Source organism: Argentina silus, assembly GCF_951799395.1.
Source record: "Argentina silus genome assembly, chromosome: Y".
Classification (NCBI taxonomy): Eukaryota; Metazoa; Chordata; class Actinopteri; order Argentiniformes; family Argentinidae; genus Argentina; species Argentina silus.
The window spans coordinates 39,319,961-39,343,977 of record NC_139654.1 but is presented as its reverse complement, the minus strand read 5'-3'; the positions used below and the strand labels follow the sequence as shown (position 1 = coordinate 39,343,977).

Sequence of the window (24,017 nt, the reverse complement as noted above, 5' to 3'; positions counted from 1 at the left end):
GCCTGCCTGCCTGCCTGCCTGCATGTCTGTCTGTCTGTCTGTCTGTCTGTCTGCCTGCCTGCCTGCCTGCCTGCCTGCCTGTCTGTCTGTCTGCCTGCCTGTCTGCCTGCCTGCCTGCCTGCATGTCTGTCTGTCTGTCTGTCTGTCTGTCTGTCTGCCTTCCTGTCTGTCTGTCTGTCTGTCTGTCTGTCTGTCTGTCTGTCTGCCTGCCTGCCTGTCTGCCTGCCTGCCTGTCTGTCTGCCTGTCTGCCTGTCTGCCTGCCTGCCTGCCTGCATGTCAAAACAAATACAAAGCTGTTTGCGTAAAGGCGTCTGACGTCACAGTGGCTTGCCTGAAACAAAGGAATTAGAGAAACATGTGCTTACAGGGGCGTCGAACCGACTTCTCCCGCTGATGGAGCAAAGTTGCTACAGTGACAAAGACAAGCTCCGCGCTCATGGGCAATTTATATGGGGCAACTGTGCTGCGAGTATCTAAGCAGTCGTCGTGCATGGATAAAATGCAATGTTTCAAACAGATCTGATGAATTCACCTACTTTGAAAAAGTGTGCGTTAGGGAGTTCTTTTGACACAAAGCGACAATCTACAGTCAAGCGTCAATCAGCAGACAGCCAGTGTGTTCTTGTGGCTAAGTAGTGGTTTGCACCTTGCAGTGTAGCCTCTGTAGTTCTGCTGGTGAAGTCTTCTGCGGATGGTAGTCTCTGACTCATTGACGCCTACCTCCTGGAGAGTGTTCCTAATCTTTGGGGCAGTTTTTTTTAGTTTTTTTTTTTAATTATGGTGAGCATTTTTTGGTTATCCACTGGAAGTCTTCCTTGCCATTTGCGATTTCTTAGCTCACCAGTGCTTTCTTTCCTTTTAATGAAGTTCCAAACTGTTGATTTTGGTAGGTTTAAGGTTTTGGCTATCTTTTTCTGATATTTCAGCATCATAATGGCTTCCCTGACTTTCAATAACATCTCTTTGGTCCTCATGTTGACAAGACACCAATAGCAGACTGCACAAATTATGTGATGGAACACACCTGACGAACACACCTGTCAAGCCAATTGTCCCATCACTTTAGTGTAGCCTGAAATAGGGGGATTATGCATAAAAATGTTGTAATTTCTGAATGATAAACCAATATGTACACAAATAACATCAAATAAAAGATGAGAATCTCTACGTTCTCATTTCAACTCCAAAAAGAAGAAAAAATGCTTCACTGTCCCATTACTTTCGCACGGTACTGTATAACCTTCTGTGGAAAAGGGTTCTACATGGAACCCAAAAGGTTTCTTCAAAGGGAGAGTAGAAGAAGAACCCTTCTAGGTAGCACTTTTTTTCTAAGAGTGCAGGATCTGTGATGGGTCTGTCTGTCTCTATCTACGGTATATATCCGCTTGAATGCCACAGCCTATTTGAGTATTGTTGCTGACCATGTGCATCCCTTCATGGCCACAATTGACCCATCTTCTAATGGCTACTTCCAGCATGATAATGCACCATGTCACAAAGCAAAAGTTGTCTTAAACTGGTTTCATGAACATGACAATGAGTTCAGTGTTCTTCAGTGGCCTTCCCAGGATCTGAATCCAATAGAACACCTTTGGGATGTGGTAGAACGGGAGATTCACATCTTGAAAGTGAACCTGAAAAATCTGCAGGAATTGAGTGATGCAATCATGTCATCATGGACCAGAATCTCAAAGGAATGTTTCCAACATCTTGTGGAATCAATGCCACGAAGAATTGAGGCTGTTTTGAGAGCAAAGGGAGGCCCTACCCAGTATTAGTATAGTGTTCCTCATAAAGTGCTCTGTGAGTGTATATCTAACTATCTTTGTTTTTGCTGGTCTGTAGGATCTATGATGGCCGTCAGCCCATCCTGTGTATCATGGACACAGCCATGATCAAAACCATCCTCATCAAGGAATGCTACTCCCTTTTCACTAACAGGAGGGTAATACGCTAAATTGAAGTTGTTGTATGGGGAAAAAAACATAAGGGCTCCTTAAATAGATAATATCATTGTTATTATAGCATTATTAATATTAGGTTAATCTTGCAGTATATAATAATAATAATTTTTCTAGAATATCTATCTCAACGGGCCTCTGTATGACGCCGTGTTTATTGCTGAGGATGATGCATGGAGACGGATCCGCAGTGTCCTGTCTCCCTCCTTCACCAGTGGGCGGATCAAAGAGGTACAGTCCCATCTCTCCTCTCCTTCTTTCATTCATTCCTTTATACAACACAAATAAATGAATGACTAACAACTCTGACGCGTGTGTGTGTGTGTGTGTGTGTGTGTGTGTGTGTGTGTGAGAGTGTGTGAGAGTGTGTGTGTGATTTGTACTATGTGTATAGTGTGTATTCATTGTTGTTTGTTGTTGTGTGAAGCAGCAACTTTAATTAATTAATCCAAGACAAATTTTCATCCGGGACAATAAAGTATATTTGATCTTATCTTCGATAAGTTCAGTGGTCAGATGACAGAGTATAGAATAATAGTTCATCTTTGGAGTCACTTATTCTTTGACTATATACATAATGTATCCTGTATGGATGTATATTCTCAGGCTATATAAACATTAAAATAATTCCTGTTTCAAACATGATATTAATATATGTTTTGCACATATTAATCCACGTATCAATCATGATATTTTTCCATGTATCCTTCCCAACTCAGATGCTCAGGATCATGAAGCAGCACTCTGGTAACTTGGTCAGCAATCTGAAGAAGACGGCTGATAACGATGAGCCCATTGAACTAAAGGAGTGAGTATTTATCTCCGAGACGATAAGGTGAATTTGTAATTTCAGTGAACTCCCCCTTTAATTTTGTGGTTGTGGTTCTGGTGGTCAGAGATTGTGTGGTTGTGTTCCAGGTTCTTTGGACCATACAGTATGGATGTGGTCGTCAGTACTTCATTCAGTGTCGACATCGACTCCCTCCACAACCCCTCCGACCCCTTTGTGACCAACTTCAAGAAAATGCTCAAGTTTGACATCTTCAGCCCACTGTTCCTCACAGTCGGTACAACTGCCCCCATATAGCTTTCAGTCATTTTGTGCTTAATAAATGAAGCTATTGATTTCATTGATTAGACTGACATAAACCACACTGCCAATGGTTTGCGCTCTACTCATTTGACAAACACATGGGCCGTGTCCAGAACCAACCTCTAGTTCCTAAATGCTGGACACTTGGAGATCTGAGTGGATTGGATACAGAAGTGTCTAGGGATAGAGCCTAGGAGTTGTTTCTGGACAGGGCTGTGCATTGAATAGGATTGGAGTCACGTATCATGGTATTTCCTGTTCCTGTTTGTAACCGTGGCATTTCCTGTCCATCCAGCATTCTTCCCCTTCATGGGTCCTGTTATGGCAAACATGGAGGTATCCCTATTCCCTGCCTCGGTCACAGATTTCTTCTACGCTGTCTTTCAGAAGATCAAGTCCAATCGCGTGGCTAGCACCAGGAAGGTATGTAAATATAACTGATCAAATATACGATCTTCAGCCAGTATTGTGTAATACAATTGTAGAGATTTGGTAGCATCTGGTAGTTCTCATGTGATTTTGATCTGACGTAAGCCTGCTTCCAGAGTCGGGTAGATTTCCTGCAGCTGATGATAGACTCGCAGAAAGACAGCAACTCAAAGGGAGAGGAGCAGAGTAAAGGTGCCTGCCTTAAACACACACACACACACACACACACACACACACACACACACACACACACACACACACACACACACACACACACACACACACACTGTATACTAGCATCTAACACACACATACAGTACCTGCCTCAAACACCTATACCTACAAACACACCGTGGAAATACTCTACTTCGTCCCTTTCTCACACCTACCACCCCATTTCTCCCACTCTCCCTCTCCTCCCTCTCATTCTCCCCCTCTCTCCATCATCATAGGATTGAGTGACCACGAGATCTTGTCCCAGGCAATGATGTTCATCTTTGCTGGCTATGAGACCACCAGTAGCTCTCTGTCCTTCCTGGCCTACAATCTGGCAACCAACCCTCACATCATGACCAAGCTGCAGGAGGAGATAGACACTGTGTTTCCCAACAAGGTAACCCCTCTGCAGACTCCTATATAGTACTATTCATGTGGAACAGGAAATATGATAGTGACAGTGTTTTAGAGGGTACTGATGAGTGTGTAACCCCTGTGCACTGCAGACTCCTACAGATGGTTAGATAGGTGACAGTATTTTGCAGTGTGCTAATGTGTCTGTAGCATCCCTGTGCAGACTTCTGCCCAGTATTATTCATTTTAAACAGGAAGTAGATAGGTGTTGTTGGAATCTTCAGAATACTTAAAAGGCCAGTACCTGAGGACCTGAGGGATCTACAGGGTATATACCTTAAAAGCATGTCTGACATGCAGTGGTGTGCATGACCATAGAGTGATTTCTAAACTAATACAATCATCTTAAAATAAATTATAAAACTAACAGGTAATCAGTGCAGAGACTTGTGTGATATGTGCTCTCCATCTGACTCGTGCTGCTGCATTTTGTATCATTTGCCAAGAGCTTTCTTTGGTCGACCAGACAAGAGAGTGTTACAGTAATCAAGGCTGCTAGTAATACAAGCATGCATTCGTCTCTCAGTGTCAGCCTGGGAGAGGAAAGGTTGCATCTTTACAGCTGTGTTCTGTAAAGGTCCATGTAATATTCAAGCTTTCTAAAAGCTTCCTAACGGTTGTAATGACTATCTTTAATCGGTAGCGATCAGGGAACAAGATCCCTTATAATAAATCCCTTATGAATAAATATTTCATTTACGAACGCTGTTTTGGTTCGGAAAACACGCTTTTTAAAATGCAGTGTCCTACCTGACATTCGGTTTGCATATAAACATGTTGTGAGTGCCAGGGGTGTTCTAGGGGAGTAGACTGACCTTTCTCTGGTGGCTGCCTCTCCCAATCGTGTGCGCATGCAGAAAAACAACAGCTAATGTCCAACACTGCAAGTTCATTTCGGGGGGATATATTATTATTAGGGAGGATGTTGTTGTTTGGACAACTTCAGACAGAATTTCTCCACGATGGCAGATTTCCGGCAAACTTACTTACTCTTCTTTAAGTGATACAAATATGTTTTAGTCACATTCTTGATATGGGTTTCAAAATTAAGATCTGAGTCAATGGTAACACCTTGTTTTTTTGCCTGGTGCTTAGTGTTACTGTAAGTAGTGTCTTTAAGTGTGCAGACAGTTTGACCAGGACAAGGACAAAGAGCATTTTGGCATCAGCATTAATTAATTAATTCTAAGGTCATTAAGAACCTAGTTAATAACTTAACAACATAGTGCTATCTCAGTGCTATGATCGGCACAAAAGCCAGATTGGAACATGTCAAAGGTACAGTTGGGAAGAAGGAGATTATTTAACAGTTTGAACACCTTTTTTTCAAGAATTATAATTTCTTTGCTTAAAAAGGGAAGGTTGGAGATTGGCCTAAAATCGCTAAGGACTGAAGAGTCTAAGTTACTTTTCTTCAGGAGGGGTTTCACCATGGTAGTTTTAGGTGCAGATGAACAGACCCCCACTTTGCTGAGCATTTCTGTATGACCACTGCAAAAGAGTTCATAGTGCTTCCATGTGGTGGAAGGTGGGGTAACAAGTCATCAAACACATCTTCAGGTCTTGCCTGAGTGATCCTCCTCACCTAATATTGTTTCTCTTATCTCAGAAGTATGTTGCAAATTCCTCACATTTGTAGGTGGAGAGCAGATCACCAGGTGTCTTGTGGGCGGGATTTATAAGGCTGTCAATCGTTGAAAAGAGCACTGTTTGAGTTGTTATGATTCATTATCAATTTTGAGAAATGATCCGGCTTGGCGTTTTTTTTATTGCCTTATTAAAAGCAGAAAGATGCTCTCGAAGAATATCAAGGTGGACCTGCAGTTTTTGTCAGCTCAGACTTTCTGCAAATTCTTTTAAATTTGGCCACAGCCTTTTTCAGATTGACTGGTGCTACAGAGTCGATAGTTGCCCTTAGTTTGGTGTTGAAGCTGGTTACTAAATCATTATCACAGGAGGAAGCTGTTGATGGTGTACTATTCATATTCATATTCATCATGAAATTCTCATCTGCTCAGCGACATGGCTAAATAAGTAATGGAGCGAAAATATATTTTTTCCCTACTTCTAATAGACTGACATGCATTCATGTTTAGCCAGGTTTCAGATAAAAACATTACAGTGCAGCTTTCGCTCTGAGATAAGATCAATAAAGGTTTTGCCAGATAGGGACCTAATATTCAAAAGCACCATGGTAATGTTCTCTGGGCTGTTCGGTGCTGCCTGGCCACAGTTAATGGAATGGATACCAAGTTATTCACATTTGAACCACCTGACAGTTTTCTTGTAGTCTGTCGACTGTGATAGGAAATAATAGACTATAGCACATTCAGTATTCCAAGCAGTCAATCCACTAAAAGCAGCCCAGTTTAGTGGCATTTTGACTTCTGATTGATCCTTGTGTACATCTATCATTTACATTGTTCAGTGGAATCTAAATGTATTTTCTTCTAACTATCAAGATAACATTATTTAGCGATTTTTTTGTTTATTCATGTACAACAAAAAAGCAAGTCTCTATTACACACGTACATTGAAAGTAATGGCGTTCTGTATGCGGGTGTCATGAAATTAGGCTATGCAGATTAGAATAAGTACAGTACTGTGTTCATTTCCCAAAAAAAGAACACAAAAAACTAACAGCTCTTCAGATTTGCGACGAAAAAGAGTTAGTTCTGGGCTACGGCTACGTGAACGACCAATCACTAGTGCTCATGTGAGTGTAATATCCCTGTTCAGGCTCCTATCCAGTACGAGGCTCTGATGCAGATGGACTATCTAGACAGCGTGATCAACGAGTCTCTCAGGTTGTACCCCATCGACTTGAAAGAGTCGCCAAGAAATCTGTTGAGATCAGCGGCATCACCATCCCCAAGGGTATGGTTGTCATGTTACCCATCTGGACCTTGCACCGTGACCCCGATGTGTGGGAAGACCCAGAGGAGTTCAAACCAGAGAGGTAATGGGCCACATCTTAACCACAACCACAATATCAATCACAACAGCAACGATAAGAGCAGTGTTCCACAAACAACCATAAAACAAACCTAAATGCGACGACCAAACACAAACAGGTTTCTTCAACCATGTATAACCATCATATTACTGTGATTTAATTGATATGTTCTTTAACCCCTCCTCCTCTGAACTCTCCGTGTGTAGGTTCAGTAAGGAGAACAAGGAGAGCATCGACCCATACACCTACATGCCGTTCGGGTTGGGCCCACGGAACTGTATCGGGATGCGATTCGCTCTGGTATTGATGAAACTGGCGATGGTGGAGATTCTACAGAGGTTCAACTTCACCGTCTGCAAAGAGACAGAGGTGAGACAAAATAATGATACAATGATTGTAAATATAATTTTGTACCTATGACTTTGTTGCGTTTCTATATGTAGCAGAGGTGATTTTGGAATCACACTCGCGTGATGAGGTAGCCCTGCCTGAGACATGTAAACTGAAGTGTCGCCCTCAGACCTTGAGGATGTCCTCTTGGCTTAATAGTAGCGTTTGTGTCTTCCACATGGGAGACCCGGGTTTGAACCCCCATACTACAATTCTGTACTTGCGTACTGCATGAGTATGTACTCCCCATTTAATTTCCCAGATTGCATTTTTCAGTACTAGGCGCCAATCATCCTCAGTATAGGCTACCTACTAAAATTTAGTAACTAAATGATGGAAGTGTGAGATTTAAAAAAAAGCTATTTGTATTTCTGCAAAACTCCCTCGAGACTTCATAGGGCCATTTTAATGTATGTCGACCCAAGAGACGTTGTCCAGGAGTTTGAGTTTATTTGAATTTATAGTGCAATGCTACCCGAACGTAACAGTGACACTGTATTAGGTAACATTCATAGTGTAACGCTGACATCTGTTTTACTCGTTCCTTCATACTGTAACGACCCTGTGTAAGGCCCGTTAGCAGCTCCGCCAAGGGAGTTAACTCTCTTGGTGTTGTGGCTAGCGCGGCCGGTTTGTAAGCGGAAGGTTGCGAGTTCGATACCCGCTTAAGGCAAGCTGCTCTGCCCCGCCGTTCGCTACAATACTTTAACTGTGTGTCAACTCTCACCAGATCCCCATTGAGATGGACCTACAGAACACTCTGATGCCCATACGGCCCATCAAACTCAAGCTGCTGTTCCGCTGCCAGGAGTCCAACGACAACCAGCTCAAAGCAGACAGCCAGTGATGAGGACCTGCCCTGCTGCAGGTCTCTCAGTTATTATGTTACACATAGATCTAGGATAAGCCCCAACACTGGCTACTTTCAAAAATGGGCTTAAAAAAAAAAAGGGCTTCGCTTTTGCCTTAAATTGAAACTAAATTGGCGCTAATAATTGCACTGTGACCCTAAAATGCACTGTGACTTCTATTCTTTTTTTATGTCTTTTATGCGTTTTTATTCTAATTTTTTTTTCATGCTCTTTCCTTTTTATCTATTTTACGTAAAGCACTTTGAATTGCCTCTGTGTATGAAATGTGCTATATAAATAAACTTGCCTTGCCTCGCCTCGCCTCTGGGCTCTGCTGCTACTGTATGCTGCTCTCTTTGTATCTGTCTATTAGTGGAGGTCCAGGACTAGTTGTACAGAGACAGTTGTTGTCTGTCGTCTGCAGTGCAGGGATTTGCATGTGACTTGTGTATGTTTTGTACTCGTCTGGTAGTGGGTCTCTATCATCACGCTAAAAACGTGTGTATAATCACAAACTAAATCATAACATGAGAATGAACAATATGCCATCAAAACATGACAATGAATAGGTGTTAGATTAGATTCAACTTTATTGTCATTGTGCAGAGTACAAGTACAGAGACAACGAAATGTAGTTAGCGTCTAACCAGAAGTGCAAAAGGAGTGCAATGTGAACAATATATACAGGTAGAGCAGTATAAGCAATATATGAGCAGTATAAGTAGTGCAGTATAAGCAGTATATGAGCAGTATAAGCAGTATATGAGCAGTATAAGTAGTGCAGTATAAGCAATATATGTATTAACAGTAACATTATAAGCAGAATAAATATAGAATGCAGTATGAACAGTATAAGCAGTATATGAGCTGTATAAGTAGTGCAGTTACCAATGTATTGGGTCTATCTATGGGTATCGTAGTGCAGCAGTAATCAAAATGTACCTGCATTTTATCGTTTGAAGTGCCATCTCATCTGTCATAAGATTTGACTTGTAAAACTGAAAAGTAGGATACAACTAATAGCCTAAATGTATAAACACAGACCACAGCCAAAAAACAACATGGGAAAATCGTTTACGCATCCTCTGCAGCAGGAACAGTGCAGAGAAAAAGTATGTACAGTAAACCCCATAACTGAATACACTTCATACGCTTCAGCGCGACACAGAACGCTACATTGAGGTGGCCTATACTGCAACAAAGTAAAAAAAATGAGACAGACACGTGTCTTCAATAACTTGCATGTTTTATCAAAATACAAGCATTCGGCACATTGTTAACTTGTAGGAAAGTTTAATCAGGTTTTATCAATTGTATTTCTTTAAATGTGAAATAAATATCATCAGTGCAGAGGCTATAACACACTACAAAAGTCACATTAAATCACGGAAAGTAGGCTAGGCTAATTAACGGAACTATATGAATATACAGCCCGAGCCCAGTCCAGGGTTCTGAAAGCGACAAGTAACAAGTGTGCCCATCAACGGTCTAGATATTAGGCCTATACAGTGGGGGAAATAATCATTTGATGGTACTTTATGGTATGATTATGGTACTTTTATTTTAACAAATAGAGACAGAATATCAACAAAGAAGTCCAGAAAAAACACATTATATAAAGTTATAAATTGATTTGAATTTGATCCCCTACAAACCAGCAAGAATTCTGGCTCATACAGACCGGTTATATGCCCATGAGGCACACAGATTACTCCTGTCACTTTAAGAAAGTACTTGTTATGGGTATAAAAGACACCTGTCAATAGAATCAATCTCTTCCATTCCAACCTCTCCACCACCATGGGCAAGACCAAAGAACATTCAAAGGACATCAGGGTAAGAGTTGTAGACCTGCACAAGGCTGGAATGGGCTACAAGACCATCAGCAAAAAGCTTGGTGAGAAGGAGACAACTGTTGGTGCAATTATTAGAAAATGGAAGAAATACAAAATAACCATCAATCGCCCTCGGCCTGGAGCTCCATGCAAGATCTCGCCTCGTGGGGTAAGGATGATCATGAGAAGGGTGAGGATCAGCCCAGAACTACGCGGGAGGAGCTTGGTAATGATCTCAAGGCAGCTGGGACCACAGTCACCAAGAAAACCATTGGTAACACACTACACCGTAACGGATTGAAATCCTGCAGTGCCCGCAAGGTCCCCCTGCTCAAGAAGGCACATGTGAAGCAGTGGACCCATCTGAAGTTTGCCAATGAACACTTAAATGATTCAGAGAAGGCTTGGGAGAAGGTGATGTGGTCAGATGAGACCAAAATTGAACTCTTTGGCATAAATTCGACTCTTCGTGTTTGGAGGGAGAGAAATGCTGAATGCTACAATCCCAAGAACACCATCCCCACTGTCAAACACAGAAGTGGAAACATTATGCTTTGGGGTTGTTTCTCTGCTAAGGGTACAGGACGACTTCACTGCATTGAGGGGCCAATGGACGGGGCCATGTACCGTAAGATCTTGGACAAGAACCTCCTTCCCTCAGCCAGAGCACTGAGGATGGGTCGTGGATGGGTCTTCCAGCATGACAATGACCCAAAACATACGGCCAAGACAACAAAGGAATGGCTCAAGAAGAAGCACACTAAGGTCATGGAGTGGCCTAGCTAGTCTCCAGACCTTAATCCTATAGAAAATTTGCGGAGGGAGCTGAAGCTTCGAGTTGCCAAGCAAAAGCCTTGAAACCTTCAGGATTTGGAGAGGATCTGTAAAGAGGAGTGGACCAAAATCCCTCCTGAGATGTGTGCAAAACTGGTGACCAACTACAAGAAACGTCTGACTTCTGTGCTTGCCAACAAGGGTTTCTCCACCAAGTACTAAGTCATGTTTTGCTTGGGGATCAAATACTTATTTCCTTCGATCAAATGCAAATTAATTTATAACTTTATATAATATGTTTTTCTGGACTTTTTTTTTTGATATTCTGTGTCTATTTGTTAAAATAAAAGTACCATAAAAATTATAGACCGCTCATTTCTTTGTAATCGGGCAAACTAACAAAATCAGCAGGGGATCAAATAATTATTTCCCCCACTGTACGTAACATTTGGAGATGTGTTAACACGATCAAAGAAAATACGCGGGAGAGGTCCACTGTTTGAGGCGAAAAAAGACAGGGTTCCCAGAGGAAAAATGAATAAAAATGAGTTCCTCACAAAACAAGGAACCCAAAACCATTTCAATGGAAACGATCGGACTTTACCTTGGAACGTAGCGGATGTATGAGCGCGGCTTTGGAATTATTCAAAACAGCGCCCGCTCTAACACGATCAAAGAGAATACGCGGTAGAGGTCCACGGTTTGATGCGAAAAAATACAACGTTCCCAGAGGAATAAAAACGAAATAAAAATGAAATATCCCATTGTTCCTAACAAAACAAAGAACCCAAAACCATTTCAATGGAAACATCGGACTTTACCTTGGAACGTAGCGGACACATGAGCGCGGCTTTGGAATTATTCAAAACAGCGCCCGCTCTAACACGATCAAAGAGAATACGCGGGAGAGGTCCACTGTTTGAGGCGAAAAAAGACAGGGTTCCCAGAGGAAAAATTAATAAAAATGAGTTCCTCACAAAACAAGGAACCCAAAACCATTTCAATGGAAACGATCGGACTTTACCTTGGAACGTAGCGGACGCATGAGCGCGGGCTTTGGAATTATTCAAAACAGCGCCCGCTCTAACTCGATCAAAGAGAATACGCGGTAGAGGTCCACTGTTTGATGCGAAAAAAGACAACGTTCCTAGACGAATAAAAACGAAATAAAAATGAAATATCCTAGTATTCCTAACAAAACAAAGAACCCAAAACCATTTCAATGGAAACGATCGGACTTTACCTTGGAACGTAGACTGTTTGTGGAACGTAAAGTAGTGTACCTCCTGAACTCGAACACTGCACCTACGTGACAACCTACCAACCCCTGCAACCCCTGCACCCCCCCCCCCCGGACAATTGCACTATTACTCCCCTCCCCTGCTCTTACTCAATACCACTGCTCTTCTGTACATATGTCCATACTGTTCATATTTTCTTAATACTACTGTTAGTACACTGCACATATCTGTACATACCTGTTTATACTGTTCATATGGCATTCCATATTTATATTTATTCTGCTATCTACCTTATGTTACTGTTAATACATATATACTGCATTACCTATACAGCTCATATGCTGCTACACTGTTCATACTGTAACTTATTTATTCTGCTTATAATGCTACTGCTTACTCATATACTGCTTACACTGCACTACTTATGTTATACTGCACTACTTACTGCTCATATATTGCACTACCTGTAAATACTGTTCATTGCACTTTCTGCTATTTTGCACTTCTGGTTAGACGCTAACTGCATTTCGTTGTCTCTGTACTTGTACTCTGCACAATGACAATAAAGTTGAATCTAATCTAAAAAAAATGTTTTCGCTGACTGGCGGCACAAGGGTGTGGGTTGGGTGGAGCTCCGCTGTTTGAGGCGAAAAATGACAAGGTTCCCAGAGGAATAAAAAAAAAATGCCTTTATGCACCTGACACCATAAACAAAGTACCTTCTGGAAAAATAAACTTCTTCTAATCCAAGCCAGCTCTGTGATATTCTAGAAGGTCAGAGTTTAGCAGTTAGCACAGTAACATTGTTGCGAAGAGGTCAGATGAAGATAAGATATCTTTGAAAAAAAAAGTATAAATATGATCAGACTTTTTTCTGATAAAATAGTTGTTTTTTTGTTCAACAGTACCACTTTGTCTGTTTTTCCATTTTCTTGAAGCATCTGCACTCGATTTCCAGCCAGCATCATAGTCATGACAGTGAAAGTGTCCAAACAGGTGACCTGAAAAAATATCAAAAGGGGGATGAGGAGAAGAAAGCGGATCTCCACACTGATGAAACATGGGCAGATGAAGAAGATACTAGCGAAAGAAAACAAAAACATGGAGAGGAAAAACTGTCTGTGGAGTATAAGGCAGCTATTAAAGAGAATGACAACATTTGGATGAACTTTCGTTCATCTTGGTCTAATAATGTAATTATTCTAGTCGTGGTGTGGGCCAGGAGTGACTGCAACCTATAATAAGCCTTCTTTACTTTGCTACAGCCATCGCTGGCCGACATTGTCATTCACTGCCATCAACGGAAATCAATGTTTCCCACATTATATTTCATGCCAACGTCAATCAAAAGTAACCTCAGATTGTTATGGAAATCTTTCAGTGAACAACAACAAACGACGTTTGGTCTCAGTTGAGAGTTTTAATGCATATAGAAAGTATTATACAACGTTGGTCAGCTGGATCAGCATTCCTTCACCAACAGTGTGGATTCAGATACTGATGCTGTGGCTGAGGAGAAGACCATCCTTAACTCCAATGCTCATACGTCATAGGTCTTGGGGTAAACATATCTTGCACCTGTTTGCTGACCAAGAAGCTGGGAAAGAAGCGTAGGCGTTGTGAGCCACTATCTCAAACCTCAGCCTGCAGTTAGGAGTGTTCCAAGGTCACATAACATCTTTGATACAAGAGAAGGAGCAGTCGGTTTTGGTTCTTCCTCAGTCACATAATTAAAAATAACAAAGTACATTGGGTCACAGAAAGGTCAATACATTTAATATAAAACTAAAACAAAATAGTACAAATATTTTTTGCCATTACAAAACCAAGTACTGTAACAAAGTGATGAAGGCTTATCAAAGGTTACAGATGCATAGTCTTGAACCAAAATAAGAAAAACATACAATAATGATTGAATGGGTGGACTATGGCTTTAAAAGACCCAGAAAACAACCAAAATATTGTATGATGAAAAGTAAGAGATTCCCCAGACTGATGAAGAATAATGGACAGATGCCAAAAATAGAAATGAGACATTTTGTTTAATATACTGTGAAGGGGAGGATCAGGTGAAAGTAATAACGGGAGTGGAGAAAACAAGGGAACAAAGCTTTAGTCACAGTGAAAAGGTAATTAGTGAACAGGAGAGAAGTGCCATCAAACTTACTTGAGATTTTTTGATCATTTTGAGTTACAATTCTAGTGTTTCTTTTTTGTTCATCTGGTTCACTTTCTTACCTCTGTATCTATCTACAGTTTTCCCGTCTTTTCCAAGGGTAAACAGACCCGAGTTCAATACCCAACAGCCACACTTGGCAGAGTAGACAGCGAACACAATGCAAAGGTGGGCTAACGGAAAACTGTTTTGATAGATTCAACAGTTTAGATTGTAGATTCATTGATAGGTTGGTTGATTGATTTACATTGAGCAGGACCTCTCCCTTTATGTTCCTTCCTCAGATGTCTATCCACAGCTGGGCAATGGTAATTTGCTGAAATGAACTGTGTATTAACAGTCAGGAGAATTCAAAAGGTAAAAAACCAAGTCACCAGCGTGGCTGCGGGGCTGAAGCCAGATTTATTTTGAATGGCCAAACCTGAATAAAGTATTCATTCAGTAAGACGAGTTATGGTTTAGAATGTTTATTGAGCACACACATACACTCACCGGCCACTTTATTAGGTACACCTTGCTAGTACCGGGTTGGACCCCCTTTTGCCTTCAGAACTGCCTTCATTCTTTGTGGCATAGATTCACCAAGGTGCTGGAAAACATTCCTCAGAGACTTTGGTCCATATTGACATGATGGCATCACGCAGTTGCTGCAGATTTGTAGGCTGCATCTCCATGATGTGAATCCCCCGTTCCACCACATCCTGCTGGAAGTAGCCATCAGAAGATGGGTACACTGTGGTCATAAAGGGATGGACATGGTCAGCAGCAATACTCAGGTAGGCTGTGGCGACAAAGAAACAAACATCTGTTAATACTTATAGACACCTGCTCTGTCCTCATACATAGCTGAACACCTCTAAACACCTCCCAAGAGTCTGGAGACAGAATGTCAGTCTGACTTCAGGTTTATTGATTTAGAAAGAGTGAAACTGAGAAAGAGAAACAATAATCAATGATATGGTTTCACATCCACACATTGCCTTGCCATACATCACAGAGATGACCTAACAAAGAAATAGCGACATATAGCTACAGATGTTGTATGATGCAACAATACACAGGTAAAGATCATTTTATGCCACGTCCTACACATTTGGGGTAGTCAATAGTCCTAGGAGAAGCACACCTGTTAACCATCTCAATTCCATCTCTCCTTTCAGTCATAGGGTGAGGGTTAGGGTAGGAGTTTCTCATAGAAGTCTGTCTGTGTGTGGTAATGCTGATCTGCACTGTGACTGCAGCCTTTTAGGAAGTGAATAGGTTGGTTTCACATACACTAAAATATGTGTACTTCAAGTAATCTTGTCTGTCTACAAGAGGGCAGCATATCATCATTTCAGATCTGCGATCAATGAAGGGGCCCAACAGTTTAAATAAATCATATTAATATCTATTGTTAAAGTTGAAGGGTTCTCCCTCGACAGACTCTCTCTCAATGTGAAGAATTACTTTGATGTATTTGAAAATAATCTTCTACATGCAGATGCATCATTTACTACTATGTAGTAGTTGTCATTCACTCATGGCCTGTCTGAAGGTGTTGAGCAGGACAGGTCTCAGCACTCATCCACTCAAGGTCTCTGATCCAGCACTCCTGTCTTCCTTTCTTTCTCACTATCTTTAGGATCGATCCCCATTAGCTGCCGCCATTAACAACCACATATACACTCACTGGGCTCTTCATTAGGAACACTATATTAATACTGGGTAGGGCCTCCCTTTGCTCTTAAAACAGCCTCAATTCTTCGTGGCATTGATTCCACAAGATGTTTGAAACATTCCTTTGAGATTCTGGTCCATGATGACATGATTGCATCACGCAATACCTATAGATTTTTCAGGTGCACTTTCAAGCTGTGAATCTCCCGTTCTACCACTTCCCAAAGGTGTTCTATTGGATTCAGATCCAGTGACTGGGAAGGCCACTGAAGAAAACTGAAGCACTTACACATGGCCACATTATTATGGGGGTTATACGTCCTGTCATCTATAATTGTCTTATCATTATTCTTATTACTAATTTATTACATGGCCCCAGCATTTTCTTTTTATCTTGTAATTGTTATTATCTATTTATATAGGCAGGCCTGCTATGATTTTAAAATCAACACCTTACTTTGCACTTTCGCCCACGTAGCACTTCTTCTCCTAAAGCATTCACACCCTGATGGTTCAATAGCGCTCCAACAAATTCTTCTTGACTTCCCTCTAGTGTCCATTTTTTGGCAGCGGCACACACAGTCCACCCTTTTCCAAAACATTGGTGAAATGGTAGAAGCAGGCCCCAGGGTAACTGTCAATTTATATGTTGGGGTTGGTGAAAGGAGGAATTTTGTTCAGGTTACAATCCCCCAATATCAGTGTCGGTTTGTGGCCTTCAAAATTCCAATCTGTCACCTTATGTTGTAGTCTGGCTTTGTGTTACCAGGGAGTTTTCGATTTTTCCTTCACACTGGCGTCACCTGTTGATGAAAGGAGGAAAGGTGAGATGACATCATCAGCGTGTATGGAGATGTGACTGTGTAGCTGAAGGGTGCACATGGTTGTTAAAGGGATAGAGATGGCTGCTACAGAGGCCCGAGGTTGACGCCTCGCAGGACGGCAACAGGAAGGACTGCAGGGGGAAGATAAAGACATCAGGAGATTTACGAGAATATGTGTTATGTATTATAATATATTAAGATAATACATCATAATTATCATTATTATAGAATTATAATTATATAATATAATTCCAGGAGATTGTCCCTCTCCTTCTCCTGACTGCACACACACAATCTCTATTTTCATCCTGAGAATGAGTGTGTTCGAGTCAAATTTCTAAGAATGTGTCTTCGATGGAGTGATACTGTCCGTCCACTAGAGGGCAGTCCAATGCAACTCATCTCATCTCATAGGGTCATTCAGATCAACACATTCAAAAGCAAGTGGAGGAAATCAAATAAGCATTACACTATGTATGTGTGGGGGGACATGCAGCGTTCGGCCTGTAGAGGGAGCTACAGGACCGTGGCCAGGGTTATGTCGGCGAGGCTCCGTTGCACACCTGTTGCAAATGAAGCCTCGTTGACTAGATGCTTAAGATGTGTGTGCCTCTGCTTTTTCAGGAGGTGGGCTGGGAACGAAGGAGCAGGTTCCGAGAGAGAGAGACGACTGGAAAGTCGCTGAACTTTGAAACGGGCTGAAAAGCCAAATTGACCACTGTGCTAATAAACGGGAGCTACATTCCCTCACTACCATACTGCGTCTGCCTCCGTACGAACAAACATTATTACAGTATGTATATGTATTTCTATCATATCTTGCTACAGTGAAAATACTAGGTTTGTAGGTTCGTTTCGTTTGTTTAATCTGGTCCGGGTCCTTATCGTGTAAAAACATTACTCTTCATACTTTTAGACAATATTAAACAATAACAACACCGAGCCCATGGTACTTCTGCACATCTGTATCTGGTGGAAGACCTTGTTGACGAAGATGATGTTGTCCCGCCAGTTGGACAGCGTGCTGCTGTTGGAATGGCTCTTCTCTGTCTCGGCAGGCCTGTTGGGCTCCCCCTCCTCCCCAGTTCTTCTCCTTCCTGAGAATTGCACATAACTTGATTTCTAGATTGGAGTGTTACAATTTCTATTGTGGCTTCTTTTAACAACATAACGAAATAACAAAAACACTCCTTTCAAATAGCCACTGTCGAAGCTGGAGCGGGGTTAATAACACACAATCCAAGATAGAGAAAAAAGCGGAGATCAAAAGTTAGAATTCAAACCAAAATAGCATTTATTATGCATTAACGTTCAACAAAAATATTCTCTGTGGCTCTTCAATGCCATAAACAAAATATATTGATCCCGAATTGTTTCTTTCAATTTGTGACAATAACTTTTGTTAGTTTGCAGTAGCTTGTGGTGATTGTTTGTGGTCAAAAAGCTGTTCCACTTCCCCGTCTAACTCGGATTCTCTCCAAAAACAGGTGCCGCGGCTTTCCACCAATTAAATAGACACCTCCCATAGCGGACCCAGAATCGAAGAAAAAAAAGAAAAAAAAGAATTCACAGGTTCTTGACAGAACAAAAGCATAGATGTAGAGTAGTAGACCGTACATGAAGAGTTTGACTGTAAGACATGGTTATGGTACAGTATAGCACCGTGCTTTGTTAGTCTACTGGGGTAGGCCAGGGCAGTGAACTCACAGGTCCTCAGGGCCTCCTCTGCGTCAGGTTCCTGGTGGTTGACGGCGATGCCCTGGTGTGACCTCTCCTGGAAGAAGGGTAGTCTGTCTACCAGCTCGCCCTCTAGGAAGGCTCCTTCTTCCACCTCCTCCTCCTCCTTTTCCTCCACCACCACCTCCTTCAAATCTTCCTCCTCTCCCCTATCTGGCAATGGCAACTCTTCCTCCTCCTCTGATTTTGGAATGGATTGGACCCTGTGGGCGGGGCTTGCAGACCCAGAGAGGAAGTGACTTATTTTTCTAAGGGACACAAAGTTGTTGGTGGAATCTATGTTCTTTCAGAAGTCAGAATTAAAGCTCATACCTTCAGAGAGGCGTTCACAACTTTAAAACATTGTAAAATGTAAAAATCTGTGTACAGTACAATGAATTAATTCAAATGCAGTATTTTCTCTCTGCGCTAAAACACATTTCATTCATGTCAACGTACCGATTGTCTTGTCTTTGTTGACCTTCCAGGAGAGAGGTCCCTCATGCACCATCTTCCTCTTGGTGAGATCCATATTCGACAGGAGAATGTGAATCATCAAATCATCATCAAAACTTCAGTTTCTTCTTTTCCTGAACATTTTTGGCTTTTACTGAGTAGAAAACAATCATAATGCCTGTTACGACTCCAGATGACAACTCGTCTACGTCTAGGGGCGGTAGAGGAGTCGCAACAAAAAGGTAGTGCCACGGACTTATTGCAGGAATTAAACAGGCACAAACCACAGTGTAAACTATATACAATTATTTATTTCCTCTGGGAAAACACAACACAAGACACACGCCAAGGAGAAAAGGGAACTATGAGCGGTGCCAAAGCAAAGAAATCATAAACAAAGGTGATGTCCTAAACTAGTGCAATAGTAATCTATACTACCAGGGCTATGCTAAAGTGCTATGCTACACTAGACTAGAACATACATGGGGCGGCACCCACTCCTAACCTGGTGAATTGGAACAGAGATGAGCCGACGTGTTGGAAATGTAAACCCATGGGTCTCTTACCTATTCACCTTACCCCTATGGCGTACATTTAACAGACAGACAAATATTGAGAAAAAAACTATACGTAAACAATGACGCAAGTATACCAAAAGAAAACTAAATGTAAATAAGTACGTCGGAGGTTTCGAACAACTAAGCAACAGCGAATCGACAGCAAACATAAGCTACGGTACAACTGGGTCGACTCCCGAGGGGAAGGCCAGCGGAGCTTTTAAATGACACGGACAGCCCTCTGATTGGTCAGGAATGGTGATGACTGATTGGGACGAATGGCCAATTGCTGACGGACACCTGAATGTAGAGTGACAGGTCAAGGGAAAAACAGAAGGAAACACAAAACACAACAAGGAAACGCACATGTAGGAGTGGGAACGTAACAATGCCAAACAAGAATACAAGGCTACGGATAACAGACGCAAGGGAATAACTTACAGAAATTCAAAATAATCAAACAGGAACCTTAAAGGGAAACTTTCTGATTAGAAGTGAATGGGAGAGTAGTGGAGCGCCTCCTCACCTTGAACTATGAGATCATGGGGTTCTCACTCTGCTTCAGTAAGGACAGGTCTAACCGTCTCTGGTAGTCCTCTAGTCCCTGTAAGGATAGGAACGTGCACACACACACACACACACACACACACACACACACACACACACACACACACACACACACACACACACACACACACACACTTATGAGCACTGAACAATCACACATGTTGTCCTGTGGTAAATCATGAATCATTATATTACTAACCAAAACATTGAACATACCACAAAAATAATGACAGGTGCTTGCTAATATGCATTCTGACCAACTTGTGCAGCTCAGTGGCATTCTAAACGACCTGCTCCTTCATTTTAAGCATTTAAATCACAGTCCTGGTTGTCCGATCACAAGTATTATCCGATTACCAGTATCAAGTCCTAATTTACGGAAACAAGTAATATGAGATCGGCACACCCCTCATCGGCATGTGACCACCAATGTTGGGTCTAATCAATGGCGTCTATTCACACGGTCCTGGTTACCCGTTTGTTCTCTGCCTCTTTGACGGCCTGGTTAACATAGTTGAGTATCTTCCTGCAGCAGTCTCCTGTCCTCTTCACCTTGTCCCTCTCCTCCATCTCCTCTAGGGGTCAAAAACAACAACCAAACGTCAACCAGTCATCCATCAACTCATCATCTCATTGTTAATGTGGGCCGATAAGTGCACTACACCAGAAAGTGAGCAAGTGTTTTGAGCTGGAGGGGGTGGGTTGGGGGGTGTTAGGTAAAGGGGGCGGAGGTGCAAAAAAGGGAGGTGAAAGAGAAAGCAGTTTTAAAAAGACAAGGTTTAAAAAGTGTGCAGGTGAGGCGAAAAACATATAGGGGGCTTGTAGGAGAACCTCACCACAGGAACATACATGAATTGTAGTCGTTGTGAAATCGTAGTAGTCTATGGTACGTGTGTACTTGGCTATGCTCTCAAGCAGTAGAGGATACTTGGTCAGCCTCTGCATCTCCACAGGAATGATGTCCTTCAGCTGCAGTCGGCGACACTGGCGGTTACTCTCGGTTATTCTCCGCCGTACCGTGGTGGGCGGACAGAGAGGCGGTCGAAATCCACATCAACCTGCTCAGACAATAAAACTATAGGACACTGGTTAGAAGACCCTAGCCTACCTAACTTGCGGTTACTTTCCTGATTCAACTTTGTGTCTACCTTCTTGATTCAACTTGCTTTACCGTCCCTGGCTCCCCCTTCCTCTTTCATCGTTAGCTGCTCTGCCTTTTTCTTGTTGTGACCGTCTAATTGTCATCTCAGATTTCCATCCCCAAACCTTCCAATCTACCTTCCGCGACCCGTTCCGTAACTTCTTTATCTTACCAGCAGCATGGTACAAACAGTCGACCTAGCCCGGTTAGGATTTTCAACTGCCGACTCGGTCAAACCAGGGATTTACAAACAGTCGACCTCAGCCCGGTTTAGGATTTTTAACCGTACGAAACAGTCGACCTAGCCCGGCTAGGACTTTTCAACTGCCGACCCGGTCCAACCAGGGATTTCCAAACAGTCGACCTCAGCCCAGATTTATGATTTTCAACCGTACAAAACAGTCGACCTAGCCCGGCTAGGACTTTTCAACTGCCGACCCGGTCCAACCAGGGATTTACAAAGTCGACCATAGCCCGGCTTAGAATTTTCGCAAGCACCTAGTCCTACACAGATTTTTAATTCACAAATATTGTGGACCTCTTCCGAGTTCAATGTCTTTATGGACTCGCCGTGCCTGAGAACTCCGTCCCTCTCCTTTCAGGCGCCTTTCTCTCAACCTTTGCGTTCCGAACATTCAAAGGGAGGATTTCGGATCCAGGAATATATCCTGTCCGTATACGAGTTTTGACCTTCTTGGCAGAGAGACGATGAACTCAGGGCAGACGGTCCCGTACGAGCCCCCAAATTGTGGTGAAAGTCTAGGATTTACCACTCTGTACTTCAGCTCTTCGGAGGTAAGAATCAAGAAACAAGTCCTGAGTAGCCACAATATCTGAGTCCGGTATTTATTGCTTGCAAATAAGAGACAAGAGCGTAACAGCAGCCCAGCGTACATCCGGGGGTCTGTTCAGCACAAGTCTGAAGAGACGATTATCAGGGTTGCCTTTTATACAGTTTAAACATAATGGTAGGCGCCGCCAAGGCTATCGGCTGATGGGCTTGTGCTTACATGAGAGAGGGCGGGAGAGAATGAACAATGGGGAGACTTTCTTACTGATCAATCAGCGCTTTCTTACTGATCAATCGGCATTCAACATTTCACACCTATCGGCAAGATATGTCTGTTCCCCCATTACTGTGCTCCCTCACCACTCCCTCCGAAATCACCGCTGTTCATATGGTAAATTATACAGTGCTTCTCAGAACAATGGCTATAGAACTTTAGAGGTGTGGCAAGAGAAAATGTAATCACAGTATTTACACAAGTTGTATCATATGAAAGTGTATAACCTGAAAACAGTTAAATCAATGTATTTGGTAAAAAAAAGCTCCTTCTTCGAGCCGGATTTGAACCAGCGACCTAAGGATTACTGTTATTGAACATACAGTCCTGTGCTTTACCAACTGCACCAGGGCTGGAGAAGACAAGTTTGTCTGTTAAGGGGGGGTAAGAAGGTGTGAAAAAGAGGGAAAAGAAAGAGAGAGAGAGAAATTGAGGCTTCTTTTCCATTATCTACTAGTTTATTTGTCAGTATGTAGTCTAAACGATTAAAGAAAAAGAAAAAATGACGCCTTTTCCGTTTTTTGAATAGGGGGAAGAGTGGATTCGAAGGTCACTGGTTCGAATCCCACCAGCACCAGAAATAAAAACAGGCAAAGTTTCCCAAAGTGTTGTTTTGTGTAAATTCAAGATCCCTTGAGCCAATATGTTGCTTCTTGTGACATAACAAACAGACGTTTATGTACACTCGCTGTTGTTTGACTGCTATGGGCCTACAGGTCTGTTACTTGTGTGTGTGTGTAACTTTGTTTATGCATCTGAAATTATCAGTTATAAAATTATCAGACCTCTGTTTCTTTCTCTTATGGACTGCATCACTCGCTATTAGCAATGTGTCAAATTGATTGAATAAAACTCAGATAAAAGATTTATATTTGAAAATAGAAATGTTTTTATTGAAATAAACACAAAAAACCTGTGAGCTGCCTCCTACACATTGGGCAGCACACCCTGACCTTCCACAGATGGTAGGGCATCCTCGCCAGGAGCCTGTGGGTGAAGAAGTGCTCTGGTGTTGGGGCCTGGTTGTAAATGAGCACTGGTATCGGTGCTCGTACCAGAGCTTCAAGTTTGGCCGCAGCCTCTGGTTCTCCCACAGAGTGGAGGCAATCATTGGCTGGCTGCTGAAGACATACAGATACAACAACAATCGATACCACTGATAATGGGATACTTTTTCAGCATAACAAATATGCTCAATGTCATGGCATATACAACCTACCTTATATCTGTTTAATCTGTTGGTGTATTTCTCAGACAAACTTCACCTTCTGGTAGAGAGCATACCACCTCTTCTGACTGGGGGCTGGCCTGTCCTCTACATCAGAGGGCCAAACCCCAGTGGTGGCAGAGGTCTTGAGGCGAGACAGCCACTCACTGTCCTGTCCCCCATGGCCCTGTGCTTCTTGGTCGCCATCTGAGGCCAACAAGAGGAAGAATGTCAATCTAACTGTCAAAGTCTGTCATGGGACTAGGAGCAATATATCTAACTGTGAAAGTCTATCATGGGACTAGTATAATCAATGAAATCTGTCTACCTGTCATCAATCATAAGCCTTTATCACCATACACTTAATTGTCAATAAAAATGGTTATGAATCAAATCAATCTGTCTAGAATGGATCACTCTCTGCACTTAACGGTAAAATGAAAAGACACAGCGGACAGTTTCAACATTTCGGCAGCAAACAAGTGACAA

General features: G+C 42.3%; 1 pseudogene across 1 annotated transcript in view; it reads left to right on the top strand.

Moving 5' to 3' along the window:
* LOC310824114 overlaps positions 1-24,017 on the top strand; it is a 172,663-nt pseudogene that overhangs the window by 96,735 nt on the left and 51,911 nt on the right. Inside the window, exons 2-9 of the transcript in view lie at positions 1,847-1,946; positions 2,080-2,193; positions 2,682-2,770; positions 2,881-3,029; positions 3,351-3,445; positions 3,945-4,097; positions 6,854-7,073; positions 7,277-7,439. The product of the transcript in view is annotated as an uncharacterized misc_RNA (transcript). The remainder of the gene's footprint in view (positions 1-1,846; positions 1,947-2,079; positions 2,194-2,681; positions 2,771-2,880; positions 3,030-3,350; positions 3,446-3,944; positions 4,098-6,853; positions 7,074-7,276; positions 7,440-24,017) is intronic.